The sequence below is a fragment of the Octodon degus genome, unplaced genomic scaffold (genome assembly GCF_000260255.1).
Source record: "Octodon degus isolate 3935 unplaced genomic scaffold, OctDeg1.0 scaffold00013, whole genome shotgun sequence".
Classification (NCBI taxonomy): Eukaryota; Metazoa; Chordata; class Mammalia; order Rodentia; family Octodontidae; genus Octodon; species Octodon degus.
In genome coordinates, this window is record NW_004524589.1 from 26,030,110 (window position 1) to 26,041,996 (window position 11,887).

The 11,887-nt window shown below is 37.5% G+C and overlaps 2 pseudogenes; one reads left to right on the forward strand and one right to left on the reverse strand.

The window, feature by feature from the left end:
* The first annotated feature begins 986 nt into the window (after positions 1 to 986).
* LOC101592107 lies at positions 987 to 1,498 on the forward strand (annotated as a pseudogene).
* Positions 1,499 to 11,039: 9,541 nt separating this feature from the next.
* The window catches only part of LOC101592486, a 2,530-nt pseudogene continuing 1,682 nt past the window's right edge, over positions 11,040 to 11,887 (reverse strand).

Consider the following 11,887-nt stretch of genomic DNA (forward strand, 5'->3'; position numbering starts at 1 on the left):
ATCTTATTGATTTGTTATAGCCCTGTCCCACCTTAAGCTTGACTTCCCTCATAGCTTTGCTCAACAAAACATCCTGGAGAAGCAGAGTTGGTGGGCAACCCATGTTCTGGGTCCCCTTCTGTCATTCTCAGACAGAAGCTTATTTTTTAAATTTAATTTAATTTTTTTTTTTTTTTTGTGGAACCAGGGATTGAACTCAGACCCTGCACTTGCCAGGGAAGCGCTTATTCTACTGAGCCATCTCCCCAGCCCCCAGAAGCTTGTTTTTGCTCAATAATTTTTCCTATTCCTAAAAATAGGAAAGAGGGATCATCGCACAAATACTCAATGTCCCATGACATCGGGAGCCAAGTCTCTTCAAAAGCTGTGCAAAGGTTTCGTAAACCTTACCATGGCATGAGTTTTGGTGAAATTTCTGTCATTGGTTCTCTTCATGAATATTTATTTAAATCCCAATGGAAATCATTGCTCATCTGAAAGGGAGTTAACAATCCTTAATAGCCTTTTCTGATTTGATTGATGTTTTTGTCACTTTCCTTGAAGTAAATAGGTTCCATTAGCATACCAGATATGCTATCTGTCCTATACCTCCACAGGCACTTAACTGACCACTCACTTAAGATTTAAATATCCCACCTAGGGTTTTGTTGTCAGTTCAGGGTCAATCTTTCCAGAGAAAAAAAGGAAAGCGCTTTTGACTATTTAAAAGTAGTGAGTACTTCCTAAGCAGAGGAAAAATAGTTTTTATGTAATAAAATCTGCTCTATGGAGACTGAATATTCATTCCACCTGCAAAGAGTATAAAATGATAAGATACTTGGTTTTATGGAAATCAGTATACCTTGAACAAAAAAATACTGAGAATGATATATTTGGTATATATAGATGAGTGGTAATTGTTTAAGAAAAAGAACTTCAAGCGCAGATGAAAATAATTATTGAAAGTAAAGTATGGCTTGTGGAAATCAGTAAGTCTAAGTGGAATTATGTTCGCAACCGCCGCCGCTCTGCTGTGGCTCTCTAGCGTCCATCAGCGCCGCCTCTCGCTCGCTCGCCGAGCTCCAGCCACGGAGAGGCGGGCAGGGAGGTCTCTGTACCAGGCTCGGACCAGGCGGACTGCCCGGAAATCCACCGGTGGGCAAGCGCGCAGGAAACAGCTGGCTACAAAAGCTGCTGGCAAGAGTGCGCCCTCTACTGGAGGGGCGAAGAAACCTCATCCTTACAGGCCTGGGACTGGCACTCCGTGAAATTAGATGTTGTCACTGAACGTCTCATTCGCGAACTTCCTTTCCAGCGTCTGGTTCGAGAAATTGCTCAGGACTTCAAAGCAGATCTGCGCTTCCAGAGTGCGGCGATCGGTGCTTCGCAGGAGGCAAGTGAGGCCCATCTGGTTGGCCTGTGTGAAGATACCAACTTGGGTGCCATCCACACCAAACGTGTAACAGTTGTGCCAAAAGATACCCAACTGGCACGCCGCATACGTGGAGAACGCGCTTGAGAGTCCACTACGGTGGGAACCATTTCATTCTCAATAAAAATTCGTTCCTCTTCTTCCTGTTATTGATAGTTTTGAATGCTAGATCCGCCCACCCCCCGTGGAGTCGAAAGGTACCTAAGTACATGATTGCGAGTAGAAAATAGGGGACAGAAATCAGGTACTGGCAGTTTTTCCATTTTCATTTGTGTGTGAATTTTTATCTTCATGCAGGATGTAAAGCATTAACGTAAGTCAAAAATGTCTCAGTGAACAAGTTTCAGCACTTCAACTTTATAACAATTGTAAATAAAAATCTCTTAAATTTTACTGGAAAACGCCAGCATTTGGATTTTTTAAAAACAAGTAAATTTCTTATTGACAGAAAATAAAGTCTAAGTAAAGGACTTATTTGTACATATTCTTAGACTGTGAAAATTACTAGAGAAGTATTGATACAGGGGAAAGAAACTCCCTGCCTGAAAGATATCTGGCAGGAGTTTGTGTTCTCTAAAACCGAAGAACGTATTTTCGAAACAACAGAGGTTAAGAGCAGAATATTTATTATTTATTGAGGGAAAGAAAACTTCTGTTTGAGAGAGGGACAGAAGGGGACCCAAGAGGGTTGCCCAGGAATCTGCCTTTCCTAGGGAGTTTTATAGAGCAAAAGCATGAGGTGAGGCGGGTCTTAGGTGGAAAACAAGGGACTATGTACATGAGGTGGGACAGAACTATGGTCAACCAGTAAGATCACACTCACAGTTACTCAGGTAACATTGATTAAATAGGGATCAAATGGGGAAGCCCGTCACATAACAAGTAGACATGAACATAGAACAGGGGCTCTTAGGGGTTGCGTCTCAGTTACTTTTTCTCTCATTGCTGGGACAAAATACCTGACACTCAAAATTGAGGAAGGAAAGGTTTATTTAGCTCCCAGTTAGTTGAGGTTTTAGTCCATATTGGACTGGCTCCAAGGCAGAATGGCACCAGGTAGAGGGCAGTAGTTCATGGTGGTGGAAAACAGCAAAGAGCAAAGGGAGGGAGGAGCTAGCAAGCTTCTCTCCCTTCCTTCCATTGTATACAGATTACCCACCCCAGGGCAAGTGTAGCACTCACACCCATAATCCCAGCATTAGATCATGAATTAATCACGAACTCTAGAAGACTACATGAGGCTTGGTAGGGATATGTAGACACAAACCATAACAGGTTGGATTAGTGACTCTTTCTAGGTTTTTCAAGGTGATTGATACCTGTTTAGAATATCAATCCTGGATGCCCAACCAGAGGGAGTTATGTGCTGCATTTGATTACTTTTTTCTTGAGGTCTGGCCCACAGCAGAACTGTGTGTCTCTCCCACAGTTGCAAGGTATCTTGTTTTCCATACTGGTTCCTGCTGAGGGCCTAGCCCTGCCTGAGCACCTATAACATTTCTATCTAACTCAGCTGCTTCTAGCAGTATGAAGTTGTGATGACTGTTTCAGACTACTGGAATTCACACTTAATTAAAGATGTGGGGTAACCTGGATGAGAACTCTTGGGACATTTCTGCTTCTTCCAAGGAAGTACCATACCATCCCGGTGTGCTCAGGGCTGGAAAGAAGCCAGAGGATCTCCACATCCTTAATGTTATATATTACATTTTTTCCTACAACTTCCTTTTTGATTAGATTTCGTGAAGGATCTGGGCACTGCATATGTGCTTTTGTCACATATTTAAGATTCCAGTTCATGATACACTGACTGGGAGAGGGCATGTAAAGCTGCAAGCAACAGGCGAACCCTGGTAGAAAGAAGGGTCCAAGAGGGTGCTGGTGTTATCCAGGGGGGTTTATAAGCCTTTTACTTTTCATGCTTTTGGACATGGAGAAATGAGCCTAAATTTATTTATTAGAACAATTGCTTACAAAAATTTTCCTTAATGAAATGAAGCACTTAAAATACCTCAAGGCAGTAATGTTTCCATTATAGAGCAGCAGTGTGTAGCACCATGTACTTCATATCCGAAGCCTGTGAGTCTCCATTCTGACATTCTCTGTTTGGTTCCATTTATAGGAGAAAAGGGAGAAAAAGCTGTGAGAAGGACTCAATGAAGTATCACATGTGAAAAGATTTTATAAATGATCAATTTCCAATCAAATAAAAGTACAACTTTTATTTTGAAATAGTAGTAGTAAATAATTCTGCACTTACAGGAAAATGACACAGGTCAGTATGGAGAATTCTAAATTTCTATAATTCTTACTCATATTCCCCAAGTCAACATTTTCCTATACGGCTTAACCATTCATTTTTTTCTCTGTCTCCATTTGTGTGTGCGGGGTGGGGTTAGGTGTTTTATGTAGAGCTATTTGATAATAAGTTATGGGCATAATGGATGGCTTTTTTCTTAAATACATCATTGTCAATTTCTTGAAAATGAGGAATTACATAATCATAGGATAGTGTATATGTGTTGTTGCGATTATATATAGTCTGACATATAAAAATATATATATTTTAGCAATCGTTTTACTGATGTATGAAATTCACTATCAAATTCATTATCAAATAATCAACTTTAGAAATGTGAATTGAGGGCCAGGGAGATGGCTCAGTGGAATAAGCACTTCTCTGGCAAGCGCAAGGGCCTGAGTTCAATCCCCGGTTCCACCAAAAAAAAAAAAAAAAAAAAAAAAAAAAAAAAAAAAAAAAAAAATGTGAATTGAAGTACATGAGAATTCTAGTCATAAGAGAAAATAGGAAGGAAAAATAATAAATAAAAGAACATACCCTTTGAATAAATCTACTTTTTTTTTCTTTGGTGGAACTTGGGTTTGAGCTCAGGCTCTTGTGTTTGCCAGAGAAGCGCTTATTCCACTGAGCCATCTCTCTGGCCCCAAAATCTACTTTTTAAATTTGTTTCATCTCCTTTTTTTCAATTGTTTGTGCATTTTCTTTTCTTAATTTCTTACACATTTCTTTCTTTTTCTCTCTTTTTTTCCAATTTTACATGCATATATCTGGTAATATGAATAACTGGTTGAAAGACAACACTACGCATTACAACAAATGCTTTGAAATTCATATTACTTTTGTTAAGTGAAATTCTTATTACTTTTGTTAAGTGTAATTTTTTCTGCTTTAATTCTAATTTGTACTATCTTTAAAAAACAAGAACAAAAACAAAAACCCACCAGAAAAACCTTACTCTACCCCTGTGGATGGTAATTCATTTTACTCATGTAGATATTCTATTTTATTGTACAGTTGACAAGAATCATATAGGAATGAATGTCTTTTCTTTATTAAATTGGACAGCTTCATGATTATCTTTAAGATGTGCAGCATATGTGTGCCTGGCATAGTGTCTACAGGAGCAATGATATACTATAAATTACCTTTAAATAATAAGAATAGAAGTGTCTAGATCCAATCTAAGTCTAGAATACTGTTACATTTAGACACCTCGGATGCAGTACCTTGAAGAAAAATTGGAACTAGGCCAGGAGAAAGCAATTGCCATGATGAAGAGAAGAAAAGGATTACTTTATAAGTAAAGATTTAAGTCGACAAATACATAGCTAGGCAGGTAATGACTATGAACTATATTGTAAGATTATACAAATATTTGAAAGTTAAAAAGGTGGTAGAGGAGTTATTTAAAATGATATAAAAGAGTAAGTCGTCAGGAGTAAAATAAACAGAGAAACTTTTGACATTGAAAAGCATTAGTTTTTGGAAAATTCTTCCTATAGGAAGTTGAACGTGTTTCTTCTTTCTAAAGATTTGACATTAGAGGGGAATGATTCTTCACAGTACACAGTTGTTTTCTGGAAAGTGGAAAGACTGATCAAATCATTTGACATGATGTTCTTTTCCATGAACAGAAGCGTCAAAGATACTAAATCTAAGATTGGTGATTATCCTTTCTGCCAATTACTCGAGATCGTATTAACTGCTAGGGCCTCAGGAATATTTTGTGCTGCATAGGCAAGCTCTGTATTGTGCACTTATTTCAGCAGTCTGTTATCTCTGATTTCGGGGAGTGAGGAGCCAGCTTGAGCCCTTAGACATTTAGAAGCTCCCAGCATCAGACACCTGTCTTAGTATCTGCTCCATTAAATAGAATGCTATGTCTACTTCTCAAGTAGAGTGTGTTGTGTACATTCAAACTTATTCCAGAAAATATTTGAGGCACCTCTGGACAGGCCCTATTTTCTAAAACACACACACACACACACACACACACACACACACACACACACACACAGAGTTTTTCTTTACCATTCCATGTTCCACATCAATTCACTGCTAGTTAAAAGAATACCTTGTTTAGGGGCCAGTGAGATAGCTCAGTGGACTACAGCACCTGCTTAGGCAAGCTTAGGCAAGCTCAGGGACTGTAGTTCCATCCCAGGCACCACATGTGCACCAGCCACACCCCCAGGGCAAGAAGAGCCAACCAGGGGGATCACTATGAGTCCAAGCTGTACCCATTTCTGCCCATTTCCATCTACTGTGCTATAACTTTTTAGCAGATTTTTTTTTCTTGGTCATTATCACTGCCAAACATATGATATATTATAATTAATTGATTATTAATTATTTTCTGACTTCTTCCTCTGCAGCATGTAAATCAAGAAATTAATGACTTTGCTTCTGTTATTGCTTTATCTGGTAACTCTCAACCATGCTTGATACCTAGTGAGTGTTCAGAATATACTTGCTGAATAAATGATTAATTTTACACTGCATTATCTGTATTATTAAGAGAATTACCTTTTTCCTCTCTCAGTGTCAATTTTGAAACTACTGAATTTGGCATTTTAGACAACTCAAAATGTTCAATAACAGTTTGAGTCACCAGACATCCTACATTAATTATTTAATTGTTTTTGGTCTTTCTTTTTAATATATTTAGTGAAGGATCACGTAGGGCCTCACTACACAGATAGGACTCATAGTGATCCTCCTGTTTCCAGCCTCCCAAATGCTGGGATTACAGGCACACACCACCATACCCAGATTCACTTGCCATCTCATGTACTTGGCACAGCACGATTATTTAATTTTAAATTTAATTACAATATGGTTGACCAATGTTGGTGTATGTTAACTGTTGTTATTATATACACACAGAAAAACACGACGTTTCTATCTATAGAACACTGTACTTACTATATATAGAAAGTGGAATAGATTCGGTGTGACTCACCTTCCTAAGCAGTTCTTTGACTTTGGGAATAATGATGAATCTGATTTGATATAATTTCTGGCACATTGTTGTACATTCAATTTCATCATCTTAATTCCTTCCATAGACTCTCATTGAAAAAGCTATCCCAACTTGCTTTTGAACTGCAACATCTGGCCCAGCTATGGCAGAATTCCTATAAGACTTTATATATTTCTTTCTTTTCTTTGGAGGAACTGGGGATTGAACTCAGGCCCTTGCGCTCACCAGGGAAGTGCTTATTCTACTGAGTTATCTCCCTGGCCTCTACGACTTTATATATTTCAAGGGCGGAGTTTATGGAGCCTGAGGAGGAAAAGTAAAATGCATAAGTACCTTAAGTTGTGTAGGCCTGGGGTTGAACCTCTGATCTTAGATTGTCTCCCTGCATCTGGTTCACCTTACCATATGCTGTGTTTGCCAACCACAGAGGCCATAAGGAGCCTGCTAAAGCACTTTGCAAGTGAATATATTCAATAGCCTTTTCTCTTTGACACTTTTCCTTCTTTCTCTCTTTTTAAGACTGAACATGAAGGTGTGTGATTATCAGGTAATTTTACATTAGCTTGGTAATAAAATGGATTAAGAATGAGATAAAAATCTTAATATAGAAGCAAGCACGATCATCACTTTTGAGTTTAAAAAGATTTCCTAGGAGCCAAGGGAATTATTATTGGTCATCTTATTAATAGGAGAACATACTTGTTTTCCTCTAAAGAGACCACTTGATTTCTTGCTATGCTACCTCTTGTGCCCATGCATTTATCTCTTACCTTTTCCTCTCCCTATCTTTATTGGTAACTTGACAATTCTGACTATAGCAAAATCTCTTCAGGGTCAAAGTCACTATACTAAATGCTTAGTTCATGTGAAGAGTTTTGAATTTTAAAGGATTGAAGCATAGGCTTTCACCATTTTTATAGATTTATTCCATTAGGGATTAACCAAATTCATAATACCCCCTTTTAAAATCATGCTGGATTATGATTTAATTCCAATGTGCCAATCTACAGATAAAAGTAATGCCAAAAGGTAAGGCAAATCTGAGACCACACTGAGAAGAGATTGGAAGAGATTCTGAATGTTTAAAAAAAGCATCATTGCTATACTGCATTTTGCTAGAGGGGGTTCTACAATCTTGGCAAGTCACGAGCTCCATTTATCTTAGTGTTCCCATCTGTAAAATTGTGGTCATTACACTTGACACTTCCTTCCCTAAAAGGCGATGGTTATGAGGATGAATAAGGTAATGTGCTGTGGTAAAATGCTTTGAGCTCCCAAGAAGAAAGGTGTTACATAAATACAGAGTATTATCTCGCATGAAAAATTGTGGTGAGACTTTAAAGATAGTTACTAAGAGGCACAATCAGCCCCTAATCTATTTTTTCTCAATGTGGGAAATCTCTTACATTAAAAGAAATGATGTTCATATATTGATTGGCAAATCTGTCTTCAGCTCTCTCTATTATTGTGTCACTAATGCATTTCTAAAACTTAAATAGTTATCAAACACATGATTAATCCTTCTGTTTCTTATGCTGCAAACTTTGAAGATGTCTTCAGTGTCTTTGTTTTATTTGAACACTAAGTTCTTCAGTTCTCATTTGGTGATATTTATTAGTCTCGTTTCTTTCTTTTTATATAGCTAGTAACATCCAACGAGTTACAGTTACTAAGATATCAGACTCAGTGAGTGGTATCAATCTCAGTTACTTTATATTCTGTGCAAATTTGGGCTTATGATTTAACCACTTTATACCACAAATGCCTCATCTGTAAAATGGACATAATGATAATACCTATATAAATAGGTTGTGGAGGGTAAATAAGTTTTTTTTTTTTTTTTGTCTTTAGGACAGGATGTACAGGGTCTCACTGTGTAGATCCGACTTGTAGTGATCTGCCTGTTTACAGCCTCCCAAGTGCTGGGATTACAGGTGCGCACCACCATTTCTAGTCTCAACCACCTGCTCAGCGTGCCCTGGGGGCAGGGCAGCACAGCAGGCTTGGGATTGAACTCCTGGCCTCTGCATCTGCCTAAGCAAGCGCTTTAGTCTGTGGAGCTATTTGGCTGGCCCTGATGATAAATAAGTTAATACTTAGGAAGTTACCTGTAATGGTGACTGGTCTAATAATATACTCTCAGTAAACTTTTGGTATTATGATATAACTGCCATACTCTTGTATTTATTTATTTCTCATGTATCAGATTTATTAAGGTGCTTGCATGCTCTGCTAGTATGCCTTTATAACTCTATTCAACTTTCTTTTCAAAAATTGGTATTCTCTTTTCAGTTTTGAACTGAGTCTCCCCAAGCTCTTAAACAATCATCATCTTGCTGCTAATCACATGCTTGAGAATTACATCTCTGACATTCCTGTGAGCCACTTGAATGCATGCAAACTATCGTACTTCACTGGCAGTAACACAAGTGAGCACGTGGCTCTGATCTGATTCACAGGCCTGCCATTCTCCACCAATGAGGCTTTCTACTTCTCTTTAAGAACATAAACCCACCCTCATGGCTTACATAGCCATCAAAAATGAATGGATCAAGGAAAAGCATTTACATGCCATGGGGTTCTACTAGGCCATAGAGGAAGATAAACTTGATTAATTTTTAGGAAAATGGATGCACCTGGAGACCAAAGTATTATACATGGTAAATCAGACCCCCATGCCTGAATATCATATAGTGTATTGTATGTGAGAAACCCAAAATATAAATAAAAAATGAAATAAAAGAAACAGAACATAGGCAGATAGTTCTTTCTCAAATGAAAAGTGATCAGGAGGTGAAGGGGCTGGGGCGAACGGGCAGGGATAGGTGATGAAACACAGAATGAAGGTGAGTTATGGTCATGTACCAACACCCCACAGGGAATGTAAACATCATGTACTGCAAACATACAAAAGAAATAAAGATGGAGAATAAAGATGAGGAATCAAGACATGCGTGGAGGGAGGAGAGAGGAAAGGGGGAAGAGATGAAAAAGGAAGAAAGATGTGTTGTGTACACTTACCAGCTCCCCACAACATATGTAAACATGCACTGCAAACCTGCTGTACTAATAAAATGATCTGAAAAAGAAAAAGACTACATACTTGTCCTTTTCCTGCTTTAGATATCTGCTCCTCTGTGGAGCACTTCCTAAGGATTCCCTCTTCCTTTTGATCTGTCTAATTGCTTTAAGAATAACACATTAGGGCTGGCCAGATAGCTCAGCAGATTAAAGCACCTGCTTAGGCAGAGGCACTAACTGGGGTTTGATCCCTGGCATGCTTCCCCCCCGCCCCCGTGCACTGAGACAGTGATGGAGACTGGGCATGGTGGTGTGTGCCTGTAATCCCAGCACTTGGGAGGCTGAAAACAGGTGGATCACTATGAGTCCGATCTACACAGTGAGACCCTGTAACCCTGTACTAATACAAACACACACATACAAAAAAACAAAAACAAAAACAAAAAACAAAAAACAACCCAAGAATAACACATTAGCACATTACAGAGATCACTGATGTATAGCTGAAATTTTAAATTTTTTTTTTATGTTTGTCTTTTTTTCCCATAATTTTATTGAGAAACAAATAGTAATGAGACAGTTTCAAACCAAATTGGTAGGACAGTTTCAATAATTAGCACATTGCATACATTCTTCCTAGTGGTTAATTGCTGTACAAGATGCGGACTTGATATCCTATTTACAAACACCATTAGAACAAATCCCTCTATTCATTAAGAGAATGCAACTATATATCTATCCTAACCACTTTGAATATACAGATACAAAATGGACATTCATCTGTATCCCCTTTTTTGTTAAGTTCCATCATTTAAATATTATAGGTGTATAAACTCAGCATATAGCTGAATTTGATTTTGTACTTGGTGTTCTTATATTTTTATGTAAGTCTAACTTTATATTGCTATTTGAATCAGCTTAAAGTATTTTCTATGCTACAGAGAGGAGTCTGGAGAGCTTTTCTCCTTTCCAGGGATACTGTAAATTAGGCAGAAATGAGTTTGTATGTGAGGAGCTTTCTGATACCTTCTGAAATTATCCTTTGTGGATTTAACAGTTCCATAACATGCAACTCCTCTGACTTCCTGTTTAGTTTCTCCGGTCCCCAAATTTTAACCGAACTACTTCCTAGTGCAAGTTTCTAGCTAAGCTTATACTATGTGTAAATATATTGTTTTGTTAAGAGACTTTTAAGTATTTTAATTCAAGAAACAAGGTATGAAAGAACAACTGTTATAAAACCGTGAAAGTAGTAAATTAAACAGTAACAAAACTGTTTTTATTTAAAACTTCAATTCCTACTAAACTCACTTCATCACTATTTAAATTTCATTCATTATTTTAGTATAATATTTCATCTCAGCATCTACAATTTTAACAAATGCCTGAAAAGTTTTTGTTCATAAATAAATGCTGGTCTGATAGAAACACCTCTGAAAATGTTCTTTTTTGGATCATAGTTTCCGACACATCTATGGACTTGGCCTCTAATCAGTCTTGGAAGTTCACAATCTATTTCATAAAGTACAAAAGGCAGAGTATTTTTCCCATCTTGCATCAGAAAAGCCTTTGAATAATATGCATCTAGTGTAACAGCGAAATCAAGGATAGCCAGTATTTCAAAGAGAAGTACAGCCTTCTGCACATGTTCCTCCCAGTATTTCATGCTTTCAGTAACTGCAGAAATAATTCTTAAAGAATTATTTTTTTCCTTATATTGTAACTGACACAAGGGAAATTCCTTCAAAGTGTTTTCTTCTGGCATATCATCCAACATTTGTTTCTTAAATTTATATTGTTGATAATTGGGCTTAAATGCCTGTATTGAGCTCCTTTGGCTTTGACCTTCTATCTTATAGTCAGATATTTTTGATGAATATGTTTGTCTCAGTATCTCAGTTTCTCTGTGATGAGTTAAGTTACGGGGTTCAGATATTGTTTTTGCTGGTGAGCTCCCAAATTCATTGGAAAAGAATATATTTCAGCATTTTCCACTAGGTTTGTTCTGTTGTGTTGAGGCCTAAAATCATTTTTATCCTAAGATTTTAAACTGGTATTTTTGTTATTATCTCTACAGTTCCAACCATGTCGGCTTCTTTCAGTATTTGACTGAATAGACTTAGGCATAGAATCTTTTTTTTTTTATTTATTTTTTATTTATTTTTTATTT